A 26,049-nucleotide genomic window follows, 5' to 3' on the forward strand; every position below is an offset into this window, starting at 1 on the left:
CTGATCTCTCTTTTCTCTTCCTTTGTGGATCAGTTAAGTGGGTTTCTCAGCTCCCCTGACTGCCAGGAAGGGTGGTTCTCTCTGTTGCACATCACAACAGGTTGTGATGATATCATATGCAATGAGCTCTTTCTCTCTCTCCTTGAACTTATTTCTTTCTCCTGGGACTTTGTCTCTTACCCGGGCACACGCCTATCAGTGACCAGTCCCCTTTTCAATTCTTTCTCATTGATTTTTCTTCTCATAATTAGTAGACTCTTGAAACTGCCTTAACCTACATTCCCTATTGTGCTAAAGGGGTCTAGCCTTTGCTTACATCATTTATCTCATGTTGAATTTTGCAAGTCAACCTAGCAGTTCTTGCTTAATAGAGATTTTAGTATAGCTGACTCTTGAACAACACGGGTTTGAACGGTGTGGGTCCACTTACATGTGGATTTTTGTTTTTTGATAAATACAGTATACAACTGCAGATGGATTTTCTCAGCATTTTTTTTCTAGCTTAATTTGCTGTAAAATTCAGTAGATAATACATGTAACATACAAAATAAGTGCTAATTGACTATTTATGTTATCATTAAGGCTTCCGGTCAACAGTAGGCTATTACTAGTTGAATTTTGGGGAAGTCAAAAGCTATATATATTTTCGACTGTGCAGGGGGTCAGTGCCCCTCATCCCCACATTGTTCAAGGGTCACCTGTATATCTCAACAACTGTATTTACATGTTGCCATTCTTTCCCCATCCAGGAGTAACATACATACATGTTCGGAAGGGGGCGCACTCCTTCCAAGGCAGCATGGGCTTGTAGTGGTTGATGCCCAAGGAAAAGAGCCCCAGAGCTGAGGTGACTGGCCTTTTGGCCTTTAGAATTTACTAGCAGCGGCTGCTACTTTAATGGAACAGTGGTCATTGGCCAGGCACTTCACACTCATTAGCTCGTTTAACCCTGGTCATAAACTCATGAAGAGACTCCTGTTATTAATCCTATTTTACAGATAAGGAATCAGAGGCTTACAAAGTTGGAGTTACTTACCCAAGGCCACAGCTCACAAGAGCCCAAAGTCAACATGCAGTCCCACCCCACTACTGGGCACTCACCGGGTGAATTTGAACAAGTTTCCTCCCCCCTTACTTCTCTACATCCTTTGTCCCTTTCATATTTGGTTAAAAAAAACCCTCATAATTTCTCTTTCTTCCTTTGTTTTTAAATAACTGTCATAGTGTTCTCTGTAGTAGGAGAGACCAAGGAACAAGCAATTAGCACTTGCCTTGACTGATGCTCAACTTCTTCTTTTGCATCCTCACCTCCACGTCTCACAGGCTCATTACAAAATCCACTTCCAAACGTGTGGGAGAGTATTTACTGAAACCTGAAGGGAAAGGGAGGGCAAAGGGTAAATCATACCTTTTAGAAACACATTCCTGGATTCAACCAATGTCTGCTGATCTCTAGCCCCATGCCAGATAGATGATTGCGTGAGCCCTTACTTTAAGGAATTGTTAAAAAACCTCCTGGGGTGGGGGTGGGGCGGACAAAGTCATTTAAGCAACTATGGCAGAAGACAGAATGAAAACAAGTGCTTATGTCTCATAAAGGTCCCTCTGTCACCCTGTATCGCATCTCTTATGCATAGAATTCCATAGACAACCTTATTCAAAAGCAAAATTTCCCTTTAAACAGGAAGAACTTGGAAAGCAAGGGAGCATACAAAATTGGTTTCCAAATGATTTGCTAGTGGATTTTCTTTGCAACTTTGATCGCATTGAATTCTCTTTAGTAAATTAGGGTGAGATGTAGAAAGATTAATGAAGGTGCTGACCATAGTATATTGCCTTCTCCACTAACTTAAAAAAAATAAAACTATGAGGACAATATCATGCAAATACAAGATTATAAAGGTGTTCTATGAAGGAATAAAGTTCATCTTCAACAAGGAATCCTATTATTTTATAGTCACATGTATTGAACCTTAGGAGTTAGTTCTATAAGCCATAAGCCCTATGCCTCCCCAAATAAAATAATACACAAAAGTCTGAAAAATTCTGTTACCACTTTCTTTTCATATATCCTGCGAGAAGGAGAAAAGATGGGTGAGAAAGAAAGCTGTCAAATGATGCCCTCAAACTCTCAGTCATCCTGTCAAGCAGATCATAAATAGATAAGACCACTGATAGGTAGACAAAAGCTCAGCATGATCTTGCTAGAAGCCAAATAGGGGAAGCCCCAAACCCAAAGGTCATGAATTAGTCTGATTTTAAATTTTTACATTGTTTAATTATAGGAGTCCAATCGTTAAATTTAGTCAACAAGAAAAAGCCCTGAAGGATCAAAGTACATTGCCGTAGTGGCATTGAACAACCTCTAGGAATATACTTTTTCCCCATCTGCTGCTTAGGTAGCCTGTGCTGTCAGCAGAAACCCCAAGATGGCATTCTTGCCTTATTTTTCTAAATGACTCCTTTGGTTTAAAAAAAAAAAAAAAAAAAAAACCTGTCTGAAATCCTCACGAGGTTGGGTGGCTAGCTTTGGCGGAAGGGGTGGAGAGGGGAAACATGACATTCTTTCTATTATTTAATCATCAGTGTTGAGTGGGTCAAAAAGGCAGTTGCCTACTGGATATGATTTCAGGTATACCATAGAAAAAGCCCCTTGTTCACAATGATTTCTGCCTGCTGGTCAGCAGTAGCCCAGTAAGTCATTATCAGAAACAGATAAGAAAACTGGGGGTGTTAATTATCTAGCAGGGACCCGAAGGAAAAGGACGTAGAAAAGATAAACTTTGGCTGAACCAGAAATTGAGGGGAAATCATCATTGGTAACCTCTTAATTTGATTTTATAGGATAGAGCCTCTGTTCACCTATTATTTAATATTCCTAACAATCCTGCATGAGGCAGCAATATCACCATTCCCAGATTCCATACAAAATGCAGTTCGGGAGATGCTCTGAATTGTCTAACACTGTGCAGAATAATCCCAGAACAGTTAGGTCACTGGGATGATGCTGGAGAGAGTCACAATGGGAGTCATGTGGCCCTTCCCTCTCGGGCAGCTCCTTCCCATTGATATTTAAACATACTCCAACCTTTGCCATCCTTTGCTCTGCTGTGAAATCCAATGTGTATGCTTGAGTCTAGGTTCTCTTGACCTCTAAGCAGAAACTGACGCTATTGATCATTCTCTTCTTCTTAAAACACTCTTCCCCCCTTAAAGCTGAGATACTTCCCTGGTTTTCCTCCTAGCTTCTGGCTCTCCCATTTCAAGTCTCCTATGCAGGCTTATTTGTCTCTACCCAGTCACCATAGACAAGCTCCTCCTGGTCTCTCCTAGTTCTTCTGTCCTTTCCCCTTACCTCACTCCATACATTTCCACTGTGGTAATTGCTAGTGACTTTCCAATTTAGGTCTCCAGCCGTGACCTCTCCTGTGAGCCCCAAACCTACTCAGCACCTTTACGTGGCTATCTCAAAGACATCTCGAATTCAGCATGTTCTGTCCCACACTCAAACTGGGTCCTCTCATATTTCCTAATTAGGTGATTTTTGCCAGCGTCTGAAAATGCTGGCTAAGCCAGAAACCTTCAATTGGTCCTTGGCCCTTTTCTCTTTCTTCCCCCCTACAGCCATCCATCACCATATCTTCTCGGTTTTATCTAAATGTGCCCACTTTCCATCTTTGCCACTGCAGCTATACTAAACCTAAGCCACCACCACCTCTTGTCCACACTTCCCACCCTTCTCCCTATACACTCTGGTTTCTTATTAATCTCCACAACGAAATCAGGGTAATTTTTTCAGAACATGAATCTGGTCATCATTTGTTTCAAAATATGTCAGTGACTCTCAATTGCCCTTGTGATGAGGACCAAAATCGTTAGCATGTTTTACAGGGTGTGGTTTGGGCCTTGCTACCTTTCTAGCTTCATCTTACACCTTCAGCCCCTGTCCCCAACCTAAACTTGTCCTATGTACTTTAACTGTATTGTTTCTTGCTCCAAGGCCCCCACCCATATCTTTTCATCTAGCAGATCTCAGATCAAGGGTTATCTTCTCAGGCAAGGCTCCCCTAACCCCTTCCTCTCTCCCAAGTAAAGTACCTTTGACATTACCCACCTTCAAAGAATGGTTACCAGCCTTCAATGTGTTCATCTCAGTTTGTCACTATGCATTCCTTGACATGGTTATTTGATTAAAGTATACCTTTCCTATTACAGTCTAGGCTTGGTTTGGCTTGCCATTTTAATACTAACTACAAGCATAGGGCCTGACATATAATAAGTGCTCAGTAAATATTTGTTAAGAGAAGGAATACTGAGAAAGGAATAGCAAGATCAACATCTATTTCACTATTTCACCTGATTCCAGTCACACTATAGATTTTCACGGAGAGCTAATATTATCCATATCACACTTCAGGGGTCTTAAAGAAGAATGTCCAATTTGGTTACTTTTTAATGTCATCAAACAAGTCCCATAGTTGGTTTTAACTTAAGAAGCAAGGGGATACAACCTTAAAAATAAACATCTGCTTACTGAAACCCCTCTCTCTCTCCTAAATAGACATCCAGATATATTCCACAAGTTACCAAGTTGGGTTTTTGTCATCGGGAAAAGGAAAGCATTCCACAGACAGAAGGCCTTGTTGGAGAAGATGGATGTCCTTGCTCAAACCAGAGGAGAGCGGACTCAATCCCAGTTGCTAAGAAATGAAAATTTCCCTAGTACAATGTGACTACTGGAAAGTGAGCCGAGAAGAAAGAAACAAGCGGAAGGAGGAACTGCAGTAGGAAAACAGCCATGTTATGTGGGGCTGAGAGTATCTGAGAGCCATCTACCTCAGAAAAGGACAATGGTCAACACAAAAATGTGATAATGATATAAACATACTAGACCAACATAAAACACTCTATAGATTTTCCTTAGGGCTAATGTGAGAGAAAGCTTTCAAAATTAAAGAAGCTACACTCGGGAAGCACACGCTTCATGCTAAATCTAGTAACTGCTAAACCCAGTTCTTGCAGTTAAGAAATGATAGGATTCCTCTGAAAACAAATCTGTAGATAAGGAAATGTGACATTTCAGTGGGCCGCAGTTTTTATTACAAGTTTACACATTGTGGGTTTTCTCCAAAAGCACCTTATGGTTATGTTGATATACACACTGGCTTTCTGGAAACATTTAATTTATTCAAGCTGCTTGTTAGTAGCCAGATGTTTTTTTTTTTTTTTTTATTTAAAAATTTTTTTTTTCAACGTTTATTTCTTTTTGGGACAGAGAGAGACAGAGCACGAACGGGGGAGGGGCAGAGAGAGAGGGAGACACAGAATCGGAAACAGGCTCCAGGCTCTGAGCCATCAGCCCAGAGCCCGACGCGGGGCTCGAACTCACGGACCGCAAGATCGTGACCTGGCTGAAGTCGGACGCTTAACCGACTGCGCCACCCAGGCGCCCCAGTAGCCAGATGTTTTAAAGATTTTACCACTGTGGTTGAATTCAACAACAAATCGGTGGGTTATTTCCTAAACCAATTTGTTTGGGTAGAAATTTAATAGATCTCTTTTAAAGCCCTGAAGTATATAGCAAAATTAATATCTAACTATAAACATAGAAACTCATGATGGATAATTTATCTTTTGCATTTACTTGTCATGTTTATTCATCAAAATCCATGCATAACTAAGAAAACTAAATAAATATTACTTTTCTTTTTTAAAAATTAAAGAGCTCTAACTTCTGATTCTAAGACAAGTTAAATACAAACTCTAAGAGATGTATTTTTAAAGGTAGGGTTTTTTCTTTTTCAGTCTAATTTAGGATCTCTGGGATAAACAAGATGTTTTACATATGCTGCTAGGAATAATTGATAGTTCAAGCTTCTGTGTGTTATACTTGTTAAAATATTTGCATTCAAAAGCAAAGTCAGAATTGTAGCTCAAGGCTATATGTATATCTTTCCTAAGGAACATAAGACATAAATAGCATTTTGAATTGTAATTGTTTTGAAATTATAAATTTAAAGATACAGACATGCAATTTTTTTTTTTTTTTTTAAAGATGATACTGTCTTCTTCATTCAAGCTTTTGCAGTGAATGTGTGTATGTGTCACACACCGGCAGGGATTGCATATAAGAATAAGGTTGAGTGCCTGTCCTTAAGAAGCTCGGAGTCTAGTGAGGGCATACTGACTATAATCTGCTAATTGCAGTGCAGTGTAATAGGTACTGCAATTGTGGTAAGTACTGGGATTTTGGGAACAAGCTGGAGGAGTTGTGTCCTGGCTATTAGTGATACTCACTGAGATCCTGGGGCTTCTTTCTGACACATGCTAGGATTGCATTTCTTCACTTCTTTAAAGTTAGGCATGGCTTACTTTGGCTAATGAAATATGAGTGGAAGCAATGCAAGTCACATCTAGGTGGAAAGGCTTTTTCCTCCATCATGACCAGCAGTAAGTATTCCAGACGGTAGAGGATCCACTGGGCTGGAACCCCAAGGGAGGATGATATGGAGCAGAGCCCCCGGTTAATGTGCAATAGACATACAGTGTGCATCGGAAATAAACCTTTATTTGTTTAAGCCACTGAGATTTGGAGGATGTTTGTTATTGCAGCACAAGCTAACCCCTACTGACTACGATATGCTTTACTCCAGACTTGGAGAACTAGAAGTTTCTCAGTGTGCACAAGGCTAAGCTGAGACCCAAAGAATGAGTAAGAGTTGTCCAGGTAAAGAATTGAAGGGAACAGTGTTCTAGAGGTAAAAGTACATGCAAAGCCTGGGAACAGGATGAGAATTCAGCATGTTTGGGGAAGAGTTTTTTTTTCTTATTTTTCAAAATACAGTAGAGTAGAGCAGTCCAACAGAGCTATTGGAGACTATGCCGAGTAGAGGTAATACTAATTACTTATCAAGGATATTATTCCAAAGCGTTTCTAACTGGTTTATGTGGGCTCTTGGACACAGAATGGAGAAATAAAGAACCAAATTACTGTAAGCCAAAATAATGGAACTTGTCCTTTATGGAAAATTCACCAGCAAAGGTCTCCTCTTTCCAGAAGGGGTACTTTTTTAATTTAAATTTTTAAAATTTAAATTCTAGTTACTTAATATATGTGGTAAATTGACTTCAGGTGTAGAATTAGTGATTCATCACTTAGAGATAACACCCAGTGCTCATTACAACAAGTGCCCTCCTTAATTCGGATTACCCATATAACCCATCCCCTGCCAACCTCCCTCCATCAACCCTCCGTTTGTTCTCTATAGTTAAGAGTCTCTTATGGTTTATTTACCTCTCTCTTTTTTTCCCTTTCCCTATGTTCATCTGTTTTATTAAATTCCACATATGAATGAAATCATATGGTATTTACCTTTCTCTGACTGACTTATTTCTCTTAGCATAATACACTCTAGCTCTATCCACGTTGTTGCAAATGGCAAGATTTCATTCTTTTTGATGGCTGAGTAGTATTCCATTGTGTGTGTGTGTGTGTGTGTGTGTGTGTGTACACACACATCTTCTTTATCCATTCATCAGTCAATGGACATTTGGGATCTTTTCATTATTTGGCTATTGTTGATAATGCTGCTGTAAACATTGGGGTGTGTGTGCCCCTTTGAATCAGTATTTTTGTGTCCCTTGAGTAAATACCCACTAGAGCAATTGCTAGGTCATAGGGTAATTCTATTTTTTTAAAATTTTTTAATGTTTCTTTTTATTTTTGAGAGAGAGAGAGAAAGAGAGAGAATGAGCGGAGGAGGGGCAGAGAGAGAGGGAGACACAGAATCAGAAGCAGGTCCCGAGCTGTCAGCAAAGAAGCCTGACGTGGGGCTCGAGCTCACGAACTGTGAGATCATGACCTGAGCCAAAATCGGACATTCAACCGACTGATCCACCCAGGCGCCCCTCTATTTTTAACTATTTGAGGAAACTCCATTCTGTTTTTCAGAGTGGCTGTACCATTAGAGTGCAGCATTCCCACCAACAGTGTAAGAGAGTTCCCCTTTCTCCATATCCTTGCCCACATCTGCTGTTCCCTGTGTTGTTAATGTTAGCCATTCTGACAGGTGTGAGGTGGTATCTCATTGTGGTTTTGATTTGATTTCCCTGATGGTGAGTAATGTTGAGCATCTTCTCATGTATTTGTTAGGCATCTGTATGTCTTTGGAAAAATCTCTGTTTATGTCAGAAGGGATATTTATATTCCTTATATTCTTGCCTCACTTTGCAGTTACTTCTTTGTATATAGACTCAAATGAATTTTTTTGCCTTATTAAAGTCAGCTGTGCCTGTGTCCATGCATATCTACCATACTGTAAGCTCCTTGAAGGCAAGGTCCACATCATTTTTATTTTTATTGTACTGTATTTTGCATTGTAGGTAGTCAATAAATTCCTATTAAGACAGCTACCACTATTTGAGGAGTCTAAAACCAGCTCACAGCCTTGACTAGCTTCTAAATAACTGCTTGAAAAAGGAAATAAACCTCTGTGCAGAGCTGGGGATATATCCATTTAAAAATGCTCCAGAAACATACTGAAGTCTTTTGATGACAGTGAAGGCTGTGGACTTATGAAATTTGCTGCCCAAGACCTAGATTTTAGAGCTACTACATCCTGGTTGTGAGTCCTCGGGTTTAACTTTCATCAAGTTGGTTTCCTAACTTATGAACTGCAAGGAAAGTCTGCCCTACTCCTCTCTCAAGAATACTGGGGGACCCAAAACATATGAGAATTTTAACGTGCTGTAGAATATGATGTGATATTCAGGTTACTGCTGTTAGCAGCATGGCTCTTGGATCATTAGAGGAAGTGGATGTCATGCAAAGCCTGTGCAGTTGATTAGACCTGGGTTTGAATTCTTTCTTCAATTAATAGTTCAATTTCAATAGTTCCATTTCTTCAATTAATAGCTGCATAATCTTGGTCAAGCAATAAAATCCCAGCATATACCAATTTGCCACTGATTTAAACTAGAATAATGTACTTATTTTATATAAATACTCTTAGGGAAGGCTGGCATACTAGAAGGGCATTGAACTTCGAAATCATAGAGGCAGAGTTCAAATCCCACTTCTACCACTTATTAGACAGGTGACTTGGCATGTTAATTAACCTCTTAGAGCCTCAATTTCCAGATCCATATGATGGGGATGGTATTACCTCGTTTCCCAAGGTTAAGAGACTACCTGAAGTAGAAAATGCTGACTAATTATGCCTCTGAAATGTTAACATATCTGTTTATCACAGAGCAAAGTCCATCCCTAAAAATTCTGAACTCATGCCATTCGTGGAAAAGGCTCGCTAAGCCTCAGAAACTTGTACAGGGGCCTCTTCCCTTATCTCAACATAGAGAAATGACTGAATGAATTTGAAATTAAACCTCTTGTCAATCTGAATCTGTGACTCACCAGACCAGACAAGATTCCTGTTCACCTGGAGGGATCCAAGGCAGCTCATGGGAACTCATCATCTTCCCTTTCTGGGGAGTGACAAGGACTTGTTTTCCCTGGGGTCGTACAAGGAATGTTAGGAGAGAAAAAAAAAGAGAGAAATCTGGGCCACATTCCAATAAAGACCGTGGCACCACATGGGCACCACAGTCAAATTTTTGTCTGTTTTCTGAAGGACACACTCTTGGCCCAATACAATGACTTGCTGTGGTCATCTGTCATGGTCCAGAGAGGAGCAGATCTGCCAGTGTGCCACGTCGCTCCTCACACACAACTGCTGACGTCCGTTCTTGACAAAATGGTATGAGCAAGCTGTCTGCCAGGCCCCTGCATTTGCCGTGAGTGTGGTTTGCACAGTAGCATCGGTATCTCCTGAGATCTTGTTAGAAATGCAGACCCTCAGGCCCCACCTCAGACCCACTATCCCGATCTACAAGTTAACGAGGTTTGTGTGCACTTTGCAGTTTGTGAAGCACTTGGCTACAAAGTCTAAATAATGCCTGACACCAGGTGCCAAAGAGAGCCATTATGTAGGAATTACTGGGGAGGAAACCCTCAAATCTCTTCACCAAGATTCTTAAACTAGACAAGGTCCTCAATTAATGAAGCCCAGGTCTCCCTGCCCTACCACACATGTATACTACTCTGAATGCAATAAAGACATTATTCACTTTCTAACAAGGATCTTTAGATTTTGGGAGTTGCATAAAATCATATAGCTAGGCAGTCGCTAAAATGTAAAATAACCTTCCTTTTTTGTAACTATTGGTTTTGGCTGATAGAAGTCATGCATATAGTCATATTTCAGAGAAATTACCATGCCTTAATGAGAACTTTAGGTTGAAGGAAGACATTTCAGTCAAATGATACTGAAATTGATATGATCAAAATGAAATATGTGGCATATTTATCTAATCAGCTAGAGCTGCAATCGCTAACCATAGTCATTTACAGCTCAATCAACTCATCTAGTCATTATCAGCTAATGATACAATGAGTGATTACTCCCACATGGAGATAATAAGTGAGTTCATGAAAATCAGCACTTCTGTTATGAAAGTGTGACAGGTAGGACTGAAAATAAGGTCTTTGAATGCCGTTAGCGCCTCGCTTACCTGACAAAAATCTAATAGGAAAAAATGGAATGGCAGAGATATAAGATGAGGTACAACCCTTTTGAAAAGCAACTTAGCAACGTGTATCAAGAATCATTAAAAAAAAAAAAAATTAAAAAAAAAAAAGGGGGCGCCTGGGTGGCGCAGTCGGTTGAGTGTCCGACTTCAGCCAGGTCACGATCTCGCGGTCCGTGAGTTCGAGCCCTGCGTCGGGCTCTGGGCTGATGGCTCAGAGTCTGGAGCCTGTTTCCGATTCTGTGTCTCCCTCTCTCTCTGCCCCTTGCCCACTCATGCTCTGTCTCTCTCTGTCCCAAAAATAAATAAACGTTGAAAAAAAAATTAAAAAAAAAAAGAATCATTAAAATGCTCACACCTTTTCATCATGTAAAATATTTCTTCTTTTTTCTGTTAGTTTGAAACAGTATCAAACTTTCCAAAATTGGAACTGGAGTACGAAGAACTTCTCCTGTACCGTTTGAGAGTAAGTTGCTGATAAGATACCCTTGTCATCCTTGAATATTTCAGAGTGAATTTCCTGCAAATGAATACATTCTCCACCATAACCAGAATACAACCTAAAAATTAGGAAATTAACATGGATGCATCACTATCCTCTTCTCTTGTCTTCACACTCTATTCAACTTTTGCCCATTGTTTCAATAATGTCTTTACAGCAAAAATATCCAATTCGGAATTACGTGTTGCTTTCAGTTGTCGTGGCTCTTTAGTTTCCTTCAGTAAGAAACAGTTCCTCCTTCTGCCCTCGTTTTTCATGGTCATGCCACTTTTTAAGACTACAGACTTGTTATTAGTTTGGGTTAGTCTGATGTTCCTTTATAATTTGATTCAGGTTATATGACTTTGGTAAGAATATCAGAGAAGTGATGGCGTGTTCTTCTCATTGAATCCTCTCAGGTGACACATAATTTTGATTAGTCTCATTACTGGTTATATTACCTGCAATCACTTCATTGATGTGTTATTTACCAAATTTCTCTACTGTAAATTCTTTTTCCCTTTGCAACTAATATCTGTTAGGTAAGAAGTTACTTGGAAATGATATAAACATCCTTTGCCTCACTATTTATTTATTTATATCATGTGTTTGTTTAGATTAGTATGTATTTATTCCTCTTTTATTCAATGGGTTTTCATCTGTTACCTCATTATTTGTTTTACTGCTCAAGTTGTCCAAGATTTAGCTAGTGGGAACTCCTTCAAGTTGGTTTTTATATTGTTTTGACATGTCCCTATTATTCTCTGAGGACTTTTTCTCTTTCTGGTACAGGATGTTTTACGCTCATCATACTTTGCCTGCACCAGCACAGGAATCTTCTATTTTTCCAAGACTCCCTGGGTCCCTTTAGCGGAGAATCATATTTAGAAACGAAAATCTGGAAGCTAGATGTGTTCATTGCACAGTGACACTGGGAGCCATGACACCCAGGCCTCTTCAGTATCCAGAGCTAGAGGATGAATATCTATATATATCTAGAAATAAACAGGATAAGGAGAGAGATTTTTTTTTTTTTCAACATTTATTTATTTTTGGACAGAGAGAGACAGAGCATGAACGGGGGAGGGGCAGAGAGAGAGGGAGACACAGAATCGGAAACAGGCTCCAGGCTCCGAGCCATCAGCCCAGAGCCTGACGCGGGGCTCGAACTCCCGGACCGCGAGATCGTGACCTGGCTGAAGTCGGACGCTTAACCGACTGCGCCACCCAGACGCCCCGAGATATTTATATCTACATATTCAACCATGAATACAAACTGATACTTTCAATTTGAATCTGACACCACATGGTTTCTTGTAGTTTTCTTCTTTTCAGTAACTCCCTTCTTTGACAATGAGAAACTGTCAATACATTATTGTCAGTATATTTACTTATCTGGTTAACCCACTTGTGTGTAAGTAATTGCCAGTCACCGCTGCTACCCTTCATCCCCACAGGACACCTTTACTGTCCCTCTCTCAGCCTCCAGGGTTTCCCTCATCCCACCTATTATGCTTTGCTCCATGTAATAGCTTTTATGTTTAGCAGACTTAATATATTTGGAGTTCAATTTACTTATTTTTCAGGAAATTTTAGGAATATTTGATTTGTAGGATCTTATTTATCTCTAATAAATAATAATAGCCAATCAGAACAGAGTTCTCTTAAGTTCTCTTCAAGAGACTTTATAATCTAGATTATTACAGAGATAGGAAAACGTTTTGTATTCACTTTATGAAAGGTAAAAAACTTTCTGAATTGTAGACACATAGACACACATACATGTGGAGAGTGTACGTCTTCAGTTCCACAATTTTATTCAAAGGTTAATAGTAAGATAGCCACACAAAAACTCACAGGTCCAAATATCAAAGAACTGTTCCCTCTCCTGATGAGCATGAAATTCTAATTGGTTTGAGCCCAAAATAGACAAATGAGCAAACAAAAGAGACTAACAACCTAGATTTTCTATTTTTTCACCCATTAGAGAACAGACCTCTATAGTCCATTAATCCATTTACCTCTTTTACCAAATAGTCAGACAAGGAAACCAAATTTCACTATATATTGATGCCACCATAACTTATTCCTCATGTGTGAACCAGAAACAAAACGAAAATATAAAATTAGTGGGGAGAGAGAAGGGGGGAAACTCTATAGGAGCACAGAGGCAGAAAAGTTCAAGTTCTATTACCACTTGAGATTTATCTCTGGAAGCCAAGAAAAGATGTGCCGGGTCTTAATCCACCCCTCACCCCTACCCTCCAGCTCCTCCTAATAGGTGTAACTCTGTGGCAATGCAGTTTACTTGACTCTGACAGGGACAGAGGATTCCGTCCTGGTGGCTGAATTCCAAACTGTTAAAGGATAATTAAAAAGAAATACAGTCATGCCTCTGCTACAAATATCAAGTGAATATGTACCAAAGATTTCAGTTAACTTATTAACTAATGAGGGAACCAGTAAGATATTATAACCCGTTTCTCTAATGACTTTTAGAAAAAGGAAAGAGAAAGGAAAGAGAAAGGAAAGGGGGGGGGGGAAGAGAAAGATACAGAGGAAGAGAAAGAAAAAAGCACTTACTACATAATTTTAATTCAGACCCTTAATCCAAAGGAAAAATCTAAATAAAAAATACAGTTTATGCATAAAGATGTTCATTTCAGTATTATATTTAATAGATGCAAATTGGAAGCAGTCTAATTGCCCATCAATAAGGAAATGAATAAACAATGGTAAACACATGGATTATTAAGCAGTTACTAAAAATGGTGGTTGGGGACCTCCTGCTTAAGAGGGCAATTTGAGCACGTATTGAATCCGAGAACAACAAAATCCGGAAGCAAGTGCATGCTATGATTTCAGTAACCACATATTCCAGCTTACTTGGGACAGTACCAGTTTGTCCTTGTTGTGTGGTTATTAATCTCCGTTTTTGCTTTCAAAAGTGTCTCAGTTTAGATGATAAATTATATGGTCACTTTAACTATCATGGGTTGGCTGCAGGATCAAATCTCATTCTCGGCAATTCTTCTGGGAAACCTCCTAGAAGAGGAGACCACGGATAATTAGAATCTTTCTGCAGTATTTACACTCAGTTTATACTTAGATAGATCAGAGCAGTGGCTGGCATATTATAAGCACTAGAAAATGCTAGCTTTTGTTGTTATTATTACATTTGATGTGACTAGATAAGCTAAGTTCATATAGGGCACTTGCTACAGCTGTTCTTTATGAGAACAATCTTGGACTTGGTACACTGCCTGGAGTCATCTGGGCTTTCATAACGAAGATGTGAACAAAACTCACAAGCACAGAGGTGACGCTCTCTGCTGTAACTACTTCTGCTATAATAGCTCGTTCATTATTTTCCATTGGCTTCTACACATAAGAAAATGACAGCACATTTAAACTTTTCCTTTCTCCACTTCAAAATGTTTGAATAGGGTCTCAACAATTTTCAGACTCATCTGAACTCATACAAGCAGACCAGCACATATCTTGTGGAAAACCTTTGAAAAGACAGAGCAATTCAAGAGAAGGGGACAAAGCTCAGCAATCAAATTGTCTCTTATTACTGAACCAACAGATAAAACTGTGTAAGATTTCAAATAAGTGTTCTCATCAAGATGCAGGAGGAATTTGAACGTACAAAGCTAGAGAAGAGATGAATAGAGCACTGTGCAGAAAATGCAGCTCAAAAAAGATGTTGTAGAGATGAAAAATACAAGCACTGAAGCAGAAGAAGCAAACTACAGGTAATTATAGGAAATTGATCGCTATTGATGTTCTCTCCTGACTTAGAGAAGATTTATAAGAGAAGAGATAAACTTTGAAGACAGGCAGCAAAAATTCAAAATATGTATACTAGAAATTCTAGAAGGAGAAGACCAAGCAGACAGAAGAGAAGTAATAATCAAAAGTTCTATCAGCTGATGAAAGGCTTGAATATTCAGAGCCAAAGGGTTAAGTGAGTGGCTGGCAAATTAGTGAGAAAACTCACACCTAGACAGGTTTTATTGTATTGTGTGTGTGTGGGGGGGGGAAGGATTCCTTTAAGTATTTACAAAGTAAAATGAAATGTCAAATTTCTTTACTGCAACACTAAATTTGAGAAGACAATAGAGCAAAAGCTACCAGAGGGTTGAAAAGAAAGGAATGGGACCTGAAAATCTGATTTCAAGTGTAGAAGCCTCAGAAAGATATAATCAGAAACGCAGATATGTTGAAACTACCAAAAGCATATCTTTCTTTTAAAAGTAAAAATATGTCAGGATGCCTGGGTGGCTCAGTCAGTTAGGTGCACGACTCTTGATTTCCGCTGAGGTCATGACCTCATGGTTCATGGGATTGAGCCCCACATCAGGCTCCACACTGACAGCACAGAGCCTGCTTGGGATTCTCTCTCTCCCTCTTGCGCTGCCCCTTCCCTGCTTACACTCTCCCTCACTCTCAAAAATAAATAAATAAACTTGAACAAAAAATAAAAAAATAAAAGTAAATAAGTGAATCAAAATAAAGAACTCAAGAATATATAAGGCTCAGTATAGAAGAAATGGTAGAAAAACAGAGACAATGCAAATGTTAAAAAGCAGTCTTCAAAAGCATCACAATGTAAATGTAGTAATAATCAGCCTGGATATAAAAATCTCTGCTCATACCAAGAAAAGAAGTAAGACAGAAGGAGAGAAAGGAGGTAATAGTCTGGGAAATTATACAAATTTTATAGGAAGAAGTAAACATATTTTGATGATTGATACTGACAAAGAAACAGGCTCAAACAATTTTTAGAAAATTCAACAATGTAGTTACAGAGACAAGCATACAGAAAAAACACCATTATTACATGGAATGTCAAAGAAACACAAAAGAATAAGACAAGATGGTACAAGAAAGCCCAACCATATTAGCTGAGAACCTCCTAGTTATAAAAAAAGAAAAAGAGAAGTATAAGACTTGAAAAATTGGAGAAAAAATTCAGGTTCCTGGATGGGAAAGTTTCACTTTGTACAAAGGTAAGCTCTTTCCAAATAAATCAATGAAATTACTGCAATTACAGTAAAAAAAAAAAAAAAAAACAAAAAAACTAAGGGAATTTTGGGAGGCAATCTCAACAATCTTATTTCTAAACTTTAGCTGTAAGTATAAATGAGACCAGCAAAGGCTATTTTGACAAATGACAGTAAGAAGCACACAAGAACAAGTCTCTTGGGGCACCTGGGTGGACTGGCTGGTTAAGCGTCCGACTCTTGCTTTCAGTTCAAGTCATGATTTCACAGTTTTGTGGCTGTGAGTTCAGTGTCTACGAGTGCAGAGTCTGCTTGGGATTCTCTCTCTCTGACTCTCCCCCACTCACACGGTCTCTGTCTCTCTCAAAATAAAGAAATAAACTTTAAAAAAAACCTTTAAAAATTTAAAAAGAAAAAGAATAGGTAGTCTCAAAGGCAAATTAATTGATGCAAAACGAGTTAAAATTTGATCCATAATTGCTATATAACATTAAATATATCACAAATATACACTGATATTTTAAGATACATGATGTTCTCATGACCATGGAATGATCAGTGACAACAATGGATGTATATATATATATACTAGGTATTTTCTCGTGCCACTTTCTGACATTCTCAGGTATAACTGATTATATCCCAAAAACAGATATCAAATAATAACCACTATTTTATTTGTTCAATATTTTTCTTACATACACGCCTAAAAATAATTGTTTAATTAAAATTAAAAAAACATTGTTTCATAAACAATATCTCCAGTATCAATTTTTTTTTTCAATTTTAGCAGAACATTTATTATCATTTCATGGAACACGAATTCTCTGTGGAACACAGTTTAAGAAACGCTGCTTGAAAATATAGTAAGATACTACAAATCAACAAGAGAATGATGGTTATTTCCAATAGCAAATGGTCAAAGAACACTAATAGGTAATAAAAAATTAAAACTGGCCAATAAGCAGATGGAAAATATTCAACCTTACTTCTAAACAGAGATAGACATTTAACTGAAATCTGATTTTCCACTTATTAAATGTAAAATGATTACATGTTATGTTCCCTACCAATGAAGATACTGCTCTTACATGGTTGATGAAAATATGTATCAGCACAAACTTTGAGAGTACAATTTATCGTTAAGCACTAACATTTTGCTACAAAACTCTGCACCTGGGATGTAAAGTCTTACCTAAGAATGTTTAGTTCTGTCTTATTTCTATTAAACAAAAATTAGAAAATGGGGAACTGGCTAATTAACTTATGATGTGTGCACACAACAGAACACAAGACAGCCTTTAAAACACTCTGGAAGAGGGGTGCCTGGGTGGCTCAGTTGGTTGAGTGTCCGGCTTCGGCTCAGGTCATAATCTCACAGTTCGTGAGTTCAAGCCCGCGTTGGATTCTGTGCTGACAGCTTAGAGCCTGCAGCCTGCTTCGGATTCTGTGTCTCCCTCTCTCTCTGCCCCAACCCACTCGCATTCTGTCTCTGTCTCTCTCAAAAATAAACATTAAAAAAAATTAAAAAACAAAACAAAACACTACATTAGAGGCGCACCTGGGTGGCTCAATAGGTTGGGCATCTGACTTTGGCTCAGGTCATGATCTCACGGTTCGTGGGTTCAAGCCCTGTGTTGGGCTCTTGCTGACAGCTCAGAACCTGGAGCCTGCTTCAGATTCTGTCTCCCTCTCTCTCTGCCTCTCCCCCACTCACACTCTGTTTGTGTCTCTCAAAAATAAATAAACATTAAAAAAAATAGTATGGGGGCGCCTGGGTGGCTCAGTCGGTTGGGCGACCGACTTCGGCTCAGGTCATGATCTCACACTCTGTGAGTTCGAGCCCCACATCGGGCTCTGTGCTGACAGCTCAGAGCCTGGAGCCTGTTTCAGATTCTGTGTCTCCCTCTCTCTCTGACCCTCCCCCGTTCATGCTCTATGTCTCAAAAATAAATAAACGTCAAATAAAAAAAATTTTTTTAAAAAATAGTATGGAAGAGTAACAATGTCATGAACAAAATCAAAACTACTATAATGAAAAAATAAGATTTAAAACAATATAATTCTATTTATTTTTTGAAATTTTAACAATAGCTATTTTAGGTGACTGAATAAAGTTCTTTGATCTGTGCTTATTTCTATTTTCAAATAGTATTTTTATTTTTTATTTATTTTTCAAATAGTATTTGTTAAAATGATGAATAATCATTGTTGAGATTCTGTAAAACAATTTGGCAATACGTATAAGGGCATTAAATATTTCTGTTATTTGATCTACCAGGACCCAGCCTAAAATAAATATGAAACACAGACAAATGTTTGCAAGCCATGTTACTTAAAATATTATTTACAATAGTGAAAACCTGGAGACAATGCCAATGTTCAACACTATGAGTTGATTTTTTTTTTAATTTAACACTATGAGTTGATTAAATAAATCCTGGTACTGTCCTCTCATAAAATATTAGGCAGTTGTTAAGACACGTGGTCAAGGGGCGCCTTGGGTGGCGCAGTCGGTTAAGCGTCCGACTTCAGCCAGGTCACGATCTCGCGGTCCATGAGTTCGAGCCCCGCGTCAGGCTCTGGGCTGATGGCTCAGAGCCTGGAGCCTGTTTCCGATTCTGTGTCTCCCTCTCTCTCTGCCCCTCCCCCGTTCATGCTCTGTCTCTCTCTGTCCCAAAAATAAAATAAAGGTTAAAAAAAAAAAAAAAAAAAAGACACGTGGTCAAATAATTTTTAACAACAGTGGAGAAATACTTAGGATACAATGTTAAGAGATAGAAGCTGGTATTGAATTTATGTAATCCATTCTGTAAATATAGATCCTATAAGTAAAATAAAGAAATGCACTGAAAAATACTGAGAGAGAATGCACTAAAATTTAATAGGATTCTACCTCAGTGATCTTACATTTTCTTCACTCTACTTCCCTGAAGTGACCCAAACTTTTAGCAAGGAGCATAGATGAGAATGATACGGCTGAAACAGGTGAAAAGGTGGTTCTGAAGATTGTGCTGCATCAAGATTATGTGTGATGAGTGGGAAAAAGAAGACAAAATGAGAGGTACCTTCCGTGTTATGGACTGAATGCTTGCCAAGTCCTGACCCCCAGCATGGCTGTATTTGGAGATGGGGACTCTCTGGAAGGACTTAAGGTTAAATGAGGTCACACAGGTGGGGGCTCTTAGGATAGGATTAGTGTCCTTACAAGAAAACACTGCAGAAATCTCATTCTCTCCCTCTCCCCGAGCGCATGCTGAGGAAATGACACGACAAGAACACAGCCAAGAAAAGGTTTCACCAGAAACTGAATCTTGATCTTGGACTTGGAGTTTCCAGAACTGTGAGAAATAAATGTCTGCTGTTGAAGCAGACTCCTACACTAGGTCAAAAAAGAAATCAGTCTTTTTAAAGTGGAAGGAAATGCTCCAAAGAGTATTGGAGTATTGGTGCTGGAATACCTCCCTCTCCAGTTTCTAAACACAACAGGAAGAGAGCAGGTTATCTGGTGATGAATTGGGGGTCACTGGAACAAGTCTGAATGCTTCTGGAGAAGCACAAACTCAATGTAGGCCACCACGGTGTGGCTGCCCTTGTGCTGAACTATTGCCTTCAGGGCTGGTGCCTGATTTTTAAAGGTCATAGGCCCAGAAACACATTCAGAAGAGATTAACTAGATCTGTGAAGGCTCTTCCAGAAACACTGTCTAGGCTGGAGAGGGAACAGTGCCCTCAAGTAATAACACCTAACACCTTTGCTGTTCCCTTCTACCTCTCAGATTTGCATAGCAACTCTCTTAAAATAACAGATAGGCATTTTAGTGATTATATATCAGACCTCAATTTTCTTTCTTTTTCTTTCTTTTCTTTCTTTCTTTTTCTTTCTTTTCTTTCTTTCTTTCTTTCTTTCTTTCTTTCTTTCTTTCTTTCTTTCTTTTCTTTTCTTTTCTTTTCTTTTCTTTCAGAGAGAGAGTGAGCGTGTGTGAGAGCAGGGGAAAGGGGCAGAGGAAGAGAGGGAGAGAATCTCAAGTGGGCTCCGTGCTCAGCACGGAGTCCAACACCGGGCTCGATCCCAACCTGAGTTAAAACCAAGAGTTGGATGCTCGACCAACTGAGCCACCCAGGCTCCCTTAGACTTCAATTTTCTTTATCCTGCCCCATTCTAAAGAAAGAAAAGATGGCTTCATTTTCCATTTTTGTAAAAGGAGCTAGTAAAGGAGCAATGGTGTCACACATAATCTTATTATCAGGTAGGACACAAAAGTCATAGCGGATGTAAAGACCCCAGTGAGCAAGCAAGAGGGAGTGTCAGGAAAGATGGCAGATGTTTGCCCACTGGAGACTGGGCTGCACACCAGGTTATCAACATTAATGTGCTCTTCCTAAAAATCTCAAGACTTTTTCATTAAGTGGGTAAAATTCAAATAACGTAATCTCTGCTTTTGCAAATTAGCCACAAACCATCTAGTTTCTTACCAATTACTTGATATTTTTATCTACCTCTAAATGTTACTGACCTAAAAAAAAAAAATCTGATCAAAGGCTGTAGAAATTCTAACCCCTGCGGCAATTATTAAATTGGTCCACTCTGTGTCCTATGCTGACAAATTGTTATACTCTAGAGCCTGACGACCTACAAGTGTCTCAATTAGACGCATGGATGTAGCAGCAATGTTTTAAAGTTGTCTACACTTGACTTCATTCCTTTAAAACAATAACCAACCTGCCCAGCCCCTTAAAATCTTCTCAAACCTAATAAATAGAAATGTCTTTCCTTTTACACTCTAGAGCAGATGTGAGGACGACCATACCTCCTGGGTAGTCAACATTAAATGAAGATAAGCACTTTTGCGGAATAAATCTCTTTCCTGTAACCAGCTTCTCACATCAGGCTTCTCCTTATGCTGTGAAGATCCTTGCATTGACATAGAACCTTTTTATCTATTCTACGCCTTCCTCCATGTCTGCCCTAATGGGCCCTGGTGGTCTAGAACCGTATCAAGTGAATCAATAAGGGCTTGATACTGTGTGCCAAACTCTTCCAAAGAGTAGCAGTTAAGACCTCTGACATCTCTTAGGCCATGAAATTGGCCGCTTGAGGGAACAATGGAAATATAAGTTATGGCAAAGTAATTTGGTATTTAGCAAAGTTTATTCCTGTCTTGAGAAGTTACCTGATTGGTATGTCTAGATGTCATGTTTCACACAAGACTGTGAATCTCCCAACATTAAAGACAACTTATGCATTCCTGCTGTCCACACTACAGTGCCAAGCACTGTAAACTGTTAGGTTGAAATTAATTTTCTATCTGGATTAGTAGCAAATACAATGTTGCTATTTTTGTCCAGTGAATTCAGTGAACAAACAGAGGGAACTGAGTGTTTTGGGACCATGCCGATTCCTTTCCTGTTTTCCTACTGTGTGTTCTTTATTAGAACAATGTGCTTGTGTGTGTGTGTGTGCACGTGTGTGTGCGCGCGCACGCGCGCATGCATGACAGGCAAGGTAAACTCTCTCTCAGCCTAAATGACAACAGAAGCAGTCTGACATCTAGCTTTCCTGACAGCTTGTATCTGAAACAGTCAGCTGCAAATTGCTTCAATAACCATTTAAGAGAGGTCATTTTTCTTGAACAAAAGTTAAACCATTTGCCTAAGTATTTATGGAGTTCCTTCCCGGTGCATAGTGAGACCTGGTTCCCCACAGGTGAAACAGTTGTTAGTGCTTCTAACAGCTTCCATCCCACCCAACAGGCTCTACAACAAGCCCTCAGCACCCATCTTTGGAAACATATGAATCTGAATCTCTCCAGAGGGGAGATGAACTGCTCTTACGTCTCTTGGGCTGGTTCTGAGTGTCTCTTGATGCCTTTCCACCCACCTCCTTTAGACCCATACTTTGTTTGCACTATGTGTTTGGTACATGAATGACACCTACATTTGGACATTGTCTCTCAGAAGTACGCTTCTCACCCACTACCAGCTCATGGTCTCAGAACCCTTGACCAAATCAGAGCCCCAACCTTTTTTTTTTTTAATTTTTTAATGTTTATTTATTTTTGAGAGACAGAGACAGAGACAGAGACAGACAGAGCGTGAGTGGGGGAGGGGAAGAGAAAGAGGGACACACAGGTTTCGAAGCAGGCTCCAGGCTCTGAGCTGTCAGCACAGAGCCCGACGTGGGGCTCGAACTCATGAACTGTGAGATCATGACCTGAACCAAAGTTGGACACTTAACTGACTGAGCCACCCAAGCACCCCGGAGCCCCAACCTTCTGACATGCTCCGTGGGCAAGGTCAGACACCTGGAATGCATTTTAGACTTGACTGTGTCACAAATAAAGATGGGCTTCCTATAGCAGTGAAACCTAATTATGCAATTGAAAGATGTTATAAATCTTTTTGTTTTTGTTTTTATTCTTCCAGGCTTTTAAGGGAATTGTAGAAAACAGTACCCATGAGGACCTGGTCTACAAGCAAAAAAAGAGAGAGAAAGAGAGAGAAAGAGAGAGAGAGAGAGAGAGAGAGAGAGAGAGAGAGAGAGAGAAGTGAACGTTTTGTTCTTTATTTGCCCTGTTCGACCAGTTATCCCTTCAGTGAGGTCTTCCAATTACAGCCTGGACAGAAAAAGCCACCTGAAAGAAAGTAGAAACAAAGCTATTTCTTTAGTATTTCTGGCGGTTAAGAACACCAAGGCTTGACTCTCAAGCTGGAGTGTCCTGAGCGTTTGTAAGCACATCCTCCACCCGGTTTTAGAGGTTCTTAGAGGGTTATTCTTTCTCTCCTGCTACTTCCCTTTGCCTCGCCTGTTGCAGAAGCTTAATGAAAAGGCCCACATGGCTCCTATCTGGAAAGTATATGATAAATCACTGCAGACACGATTTCTAATGAATATGTTTTTGGGTGGCTTAAAGGAAAACGTTGTGTGAAAAACACTCAGAACATTACTTGGCACATAATAAGTATTCAATAAGTGCTATTTGTTTATTTATTTGTTTGTATATGTCCCTACCATGGTTCCGGAGAGGATTTAAGGCAGTGTCTGAAAATAATCCCAAAGACTCTATGATATAATCTACGATTCTGGACTCCAGAGTAAAAACATGGACGACATTCTCCCTACGTTTTTCCCACATCTTACCATTCAGCCTGACCAGGTTCTGCTCGTATGTCTTGCAAGACATCTTCTATTTAAATTAATACATGTATCTCTAAAAGTCTGGCCCTCAGAGGGGCGCCTGGGTGGTTCAGTTGGTTGAGCATCCCACTCTTTGGGCTCAGGTCATGACCCAAGGGAATGAGCCCCACATCAGCCTCTTCACTGAGTATGGAGACTGCTTAATGTTTTCTCTCTCTCTCTCTCTCTCTCTCTCTCTGTGCCCCTCTTCCCTGCTTGTGCTCACTCTAAAAAATAAAAAATATATATAAAAAAAGTAAAAGGCTGGCCTCAGAGAAGCAGTCTGCATATTGCACAACCTCTCCATTGACTATGCCACCATCCTTGGGGTTATGGCCCTTAGAGATAAGTACCACCCTCTGTGGTGTAGGCAGAATCGATACAAGTTGGAAGACCGTCAAAAGGATACCTGTGTTCAATCAGACAGCATGTGCCTTGACAGAATATACATATTGAGACAACGCAGGCAATTTGACAGAGCATCTACTCCATTTACGTTCAGCATTATCAGTGAAATATAAGGATTTAGTGTTACTGTGTCATCTGTAGGTTTCATGCTTGTGGTGATGTCTCCGGTCCTTTGTAGTCTTTGCAATATTCCACTTGCAGAGTCCCCCTTAGGATCTCTTGCAGGGCTGATTTAGGGGTCATGACCTCCTTCAGTTTTTGTTGGTCTGGGGAAACTTTTCTCTCTCCTTCTGTCCTGAATGACAGCCTCGCCGGATAAAGGATTCTTGGCTGCCTATTTTTCCTATTCAGCACATTGAAGATTTCCTGCCACTCCCTTCTGGCCTGCCAGGTTTCAGTGGACAGGTCTGCTATTACCTTTATGCGTCTGCCTTTTTAGGTTAAGTCCTGTTTGTATCTAGCTCCTTTCAGAATTCTCTCTTTATCTTTGTATTTCAGGCAGATTGACAGAGAACCCGATCAGAAGTAGGAAGCAGATCATCCGTGCATGTGAGCCAGGGAACTGCAGAGCGGTAACTGTGATGGAAAGCTACCTAGTGCCTCGTGAGGAGATGCCAATGACAAGCTTTTTTTTTGTTAATGATAAAACACCATGTACTTATCAGAATAGATTCCTGAAGTATATTGAGTGGAAAATGAAATACCTCCTCCATCCCCTCACCTCTCTCCCTCTCCTAGCTCATTTCTTCTCTCCAGAGGGCACCTGTTAACAGTTGGAGATGTGTCCATTCTGATCATTTTCTATCCATTTAAAACCACGGAATACACACCAACTGTTTAAAAACACGTAAATAGGATCATATTATATGAGTATACATTTCTACCACTTGCTTTTTTCACTTAGAAATATGTCATGGGAGTTGGGGGGGGGTGCCCGGGTGGCTCAGTTAAACATCCGGTTCTTGATTTCAACCCAGGTCATGATCTCACGGTGTGAGTTTGAGCCCTGCATTGGGCTCTGTGCTGAAAGCTCAGAACCTGGAGCCTGCTTTGGATTCTTTGTCTCCCATTCTCTCTGCCCTTCCCCCACTCACACTCTGTCTGTCTCTTTCTCTCCCGCAAAAATAAATAAACATTACAAGCATACATCATGAAAATCTTTCCTTGACATTATGGTTTAATCTACTTGTTAAAAAAGAGATGTATTCGAAGTATAACTAAACCGTCATTTATTTAACCATTTTCCTACCTATAAATGATTAGGTTGTTTCCAATATCTTGCTATGCAAAAAATGCTATAGTAAACAGCCCTGAATCCATATCACTGTGCACAGGTGTCTACGGAATGACTTGGTCAAAGGGGATAGTAATACTTTACAGGTGCTAGCAAACTTACTTCTGTTATATACTCTGACAAGTTGTATATGAGATTACTTGTTTCTCCAAATCCTTATCAAGAGAAAATGTGATTTGATCCTTAAACGTTTTGTCATTCTTGGAAGCAAAGAAAGCCGACTTTGGATTGTTCAACTGCCCCCTTTCGGTCCCATATTCTTACACATTTACCTGACCAGAGCATGCTTCCTAGAAGTAACACCATGGTAAGAACAGGTCCAGTGGTGGTGCTCCCAGATTTTTTTCTCCAGGAAAATCCGGAAGCCAGTGGGGTGGCGGCCAGGAGACTGCTCTGGAGCTGTGCTTGCCTCAGAGGCCACTTTTTCTTGATATTGTATGTTATATGACTTGGCTTTTGAGACACCGATGAAGATTATGGAATGGCTGAAATTTCTCCCCGTTCCTTCCACCCTCCCAGCTGAGGCAGACGTGGAAGTGTTGGGAAGGAGCCTGCCACCACCCAGTCCGTCTGAAACAGACAAATTCTTGGTGGTGAAAAGAATGTTATATTCACATTCACTTCCACTTATACCACAGCAATTTGCATTTCTGGGGCAAAAAAAAAAAAAAATTAAGATGGACATAAAATGCCCGAGCAGTCTGGTTTTTATTTGACTTCCTCGCCTGGCCACCTGGAAGTGGCTAATGCTAGAATACTTTCATATCAATGAACTTAGCTTCTTTGGGAAATAATTTTGCATTTATAGAAAAAAAAAACCCCGTAGAATATGTTATCCCAGTATAGGCTGGTGAATGTTACAGTTCCTAAAAGGGGCTTTGGAGTTTGATGTGGCATGAACTATATTTAGTTCTGAGCAGAGATAACCACTGGGGTGGCCTACTTCACTATCAGTTTGAGAAATGGCTACTGTACCACATGATTTGGGGAGAATCAGAAAGAGGGCAGCTGGGGTTTTCCTTACTGTGAAATCAAAACACCTCCCAAGTACTTCTTCTTTTAATCCTGAACACAAACTTCCTTCTAATTACACTACC

At 39.7% G+C, this 26,049-nt stretch overlaps 1 long non-coding RNA gene across 2 annotated transcripts in view; it reads right to left on the reverse strand.

The window, feature by feature from the left end:
- Positions 1 to 331: 331 nt before the first annotated feature.
- The window catches only part of LOC147580250 (uncharacterized), a 72,170-nt gene continuing 46,452 nt past the window's right edge, over positions 332 to 26,049 (reverse strand). For both annotated transcript variants that reach the window (XR_015251911.1, XR_015251912.1), the window contains exon 3: positions 332 to 1,373. This is a non-coding gene — a long non-coding RNA (uncharacterized LOC147580250). The remainder of the gene's footprint in view (positions 1,374 to 26,049) is intronic.

Source organism: Puma concolor, chromosome B3 (genome assembly GCF_028749965.1).
Source record: "Puma concolor isolate L17-30 chromosome B3, mPumCon1.1.hap2, whole genome shotgun sequence".
NCBI classification, from domain to species: Eukaryota; Metazoa; Chordata; class Mammalia; order Carnivora; family Felidae; genus Puma; species Puma concolor.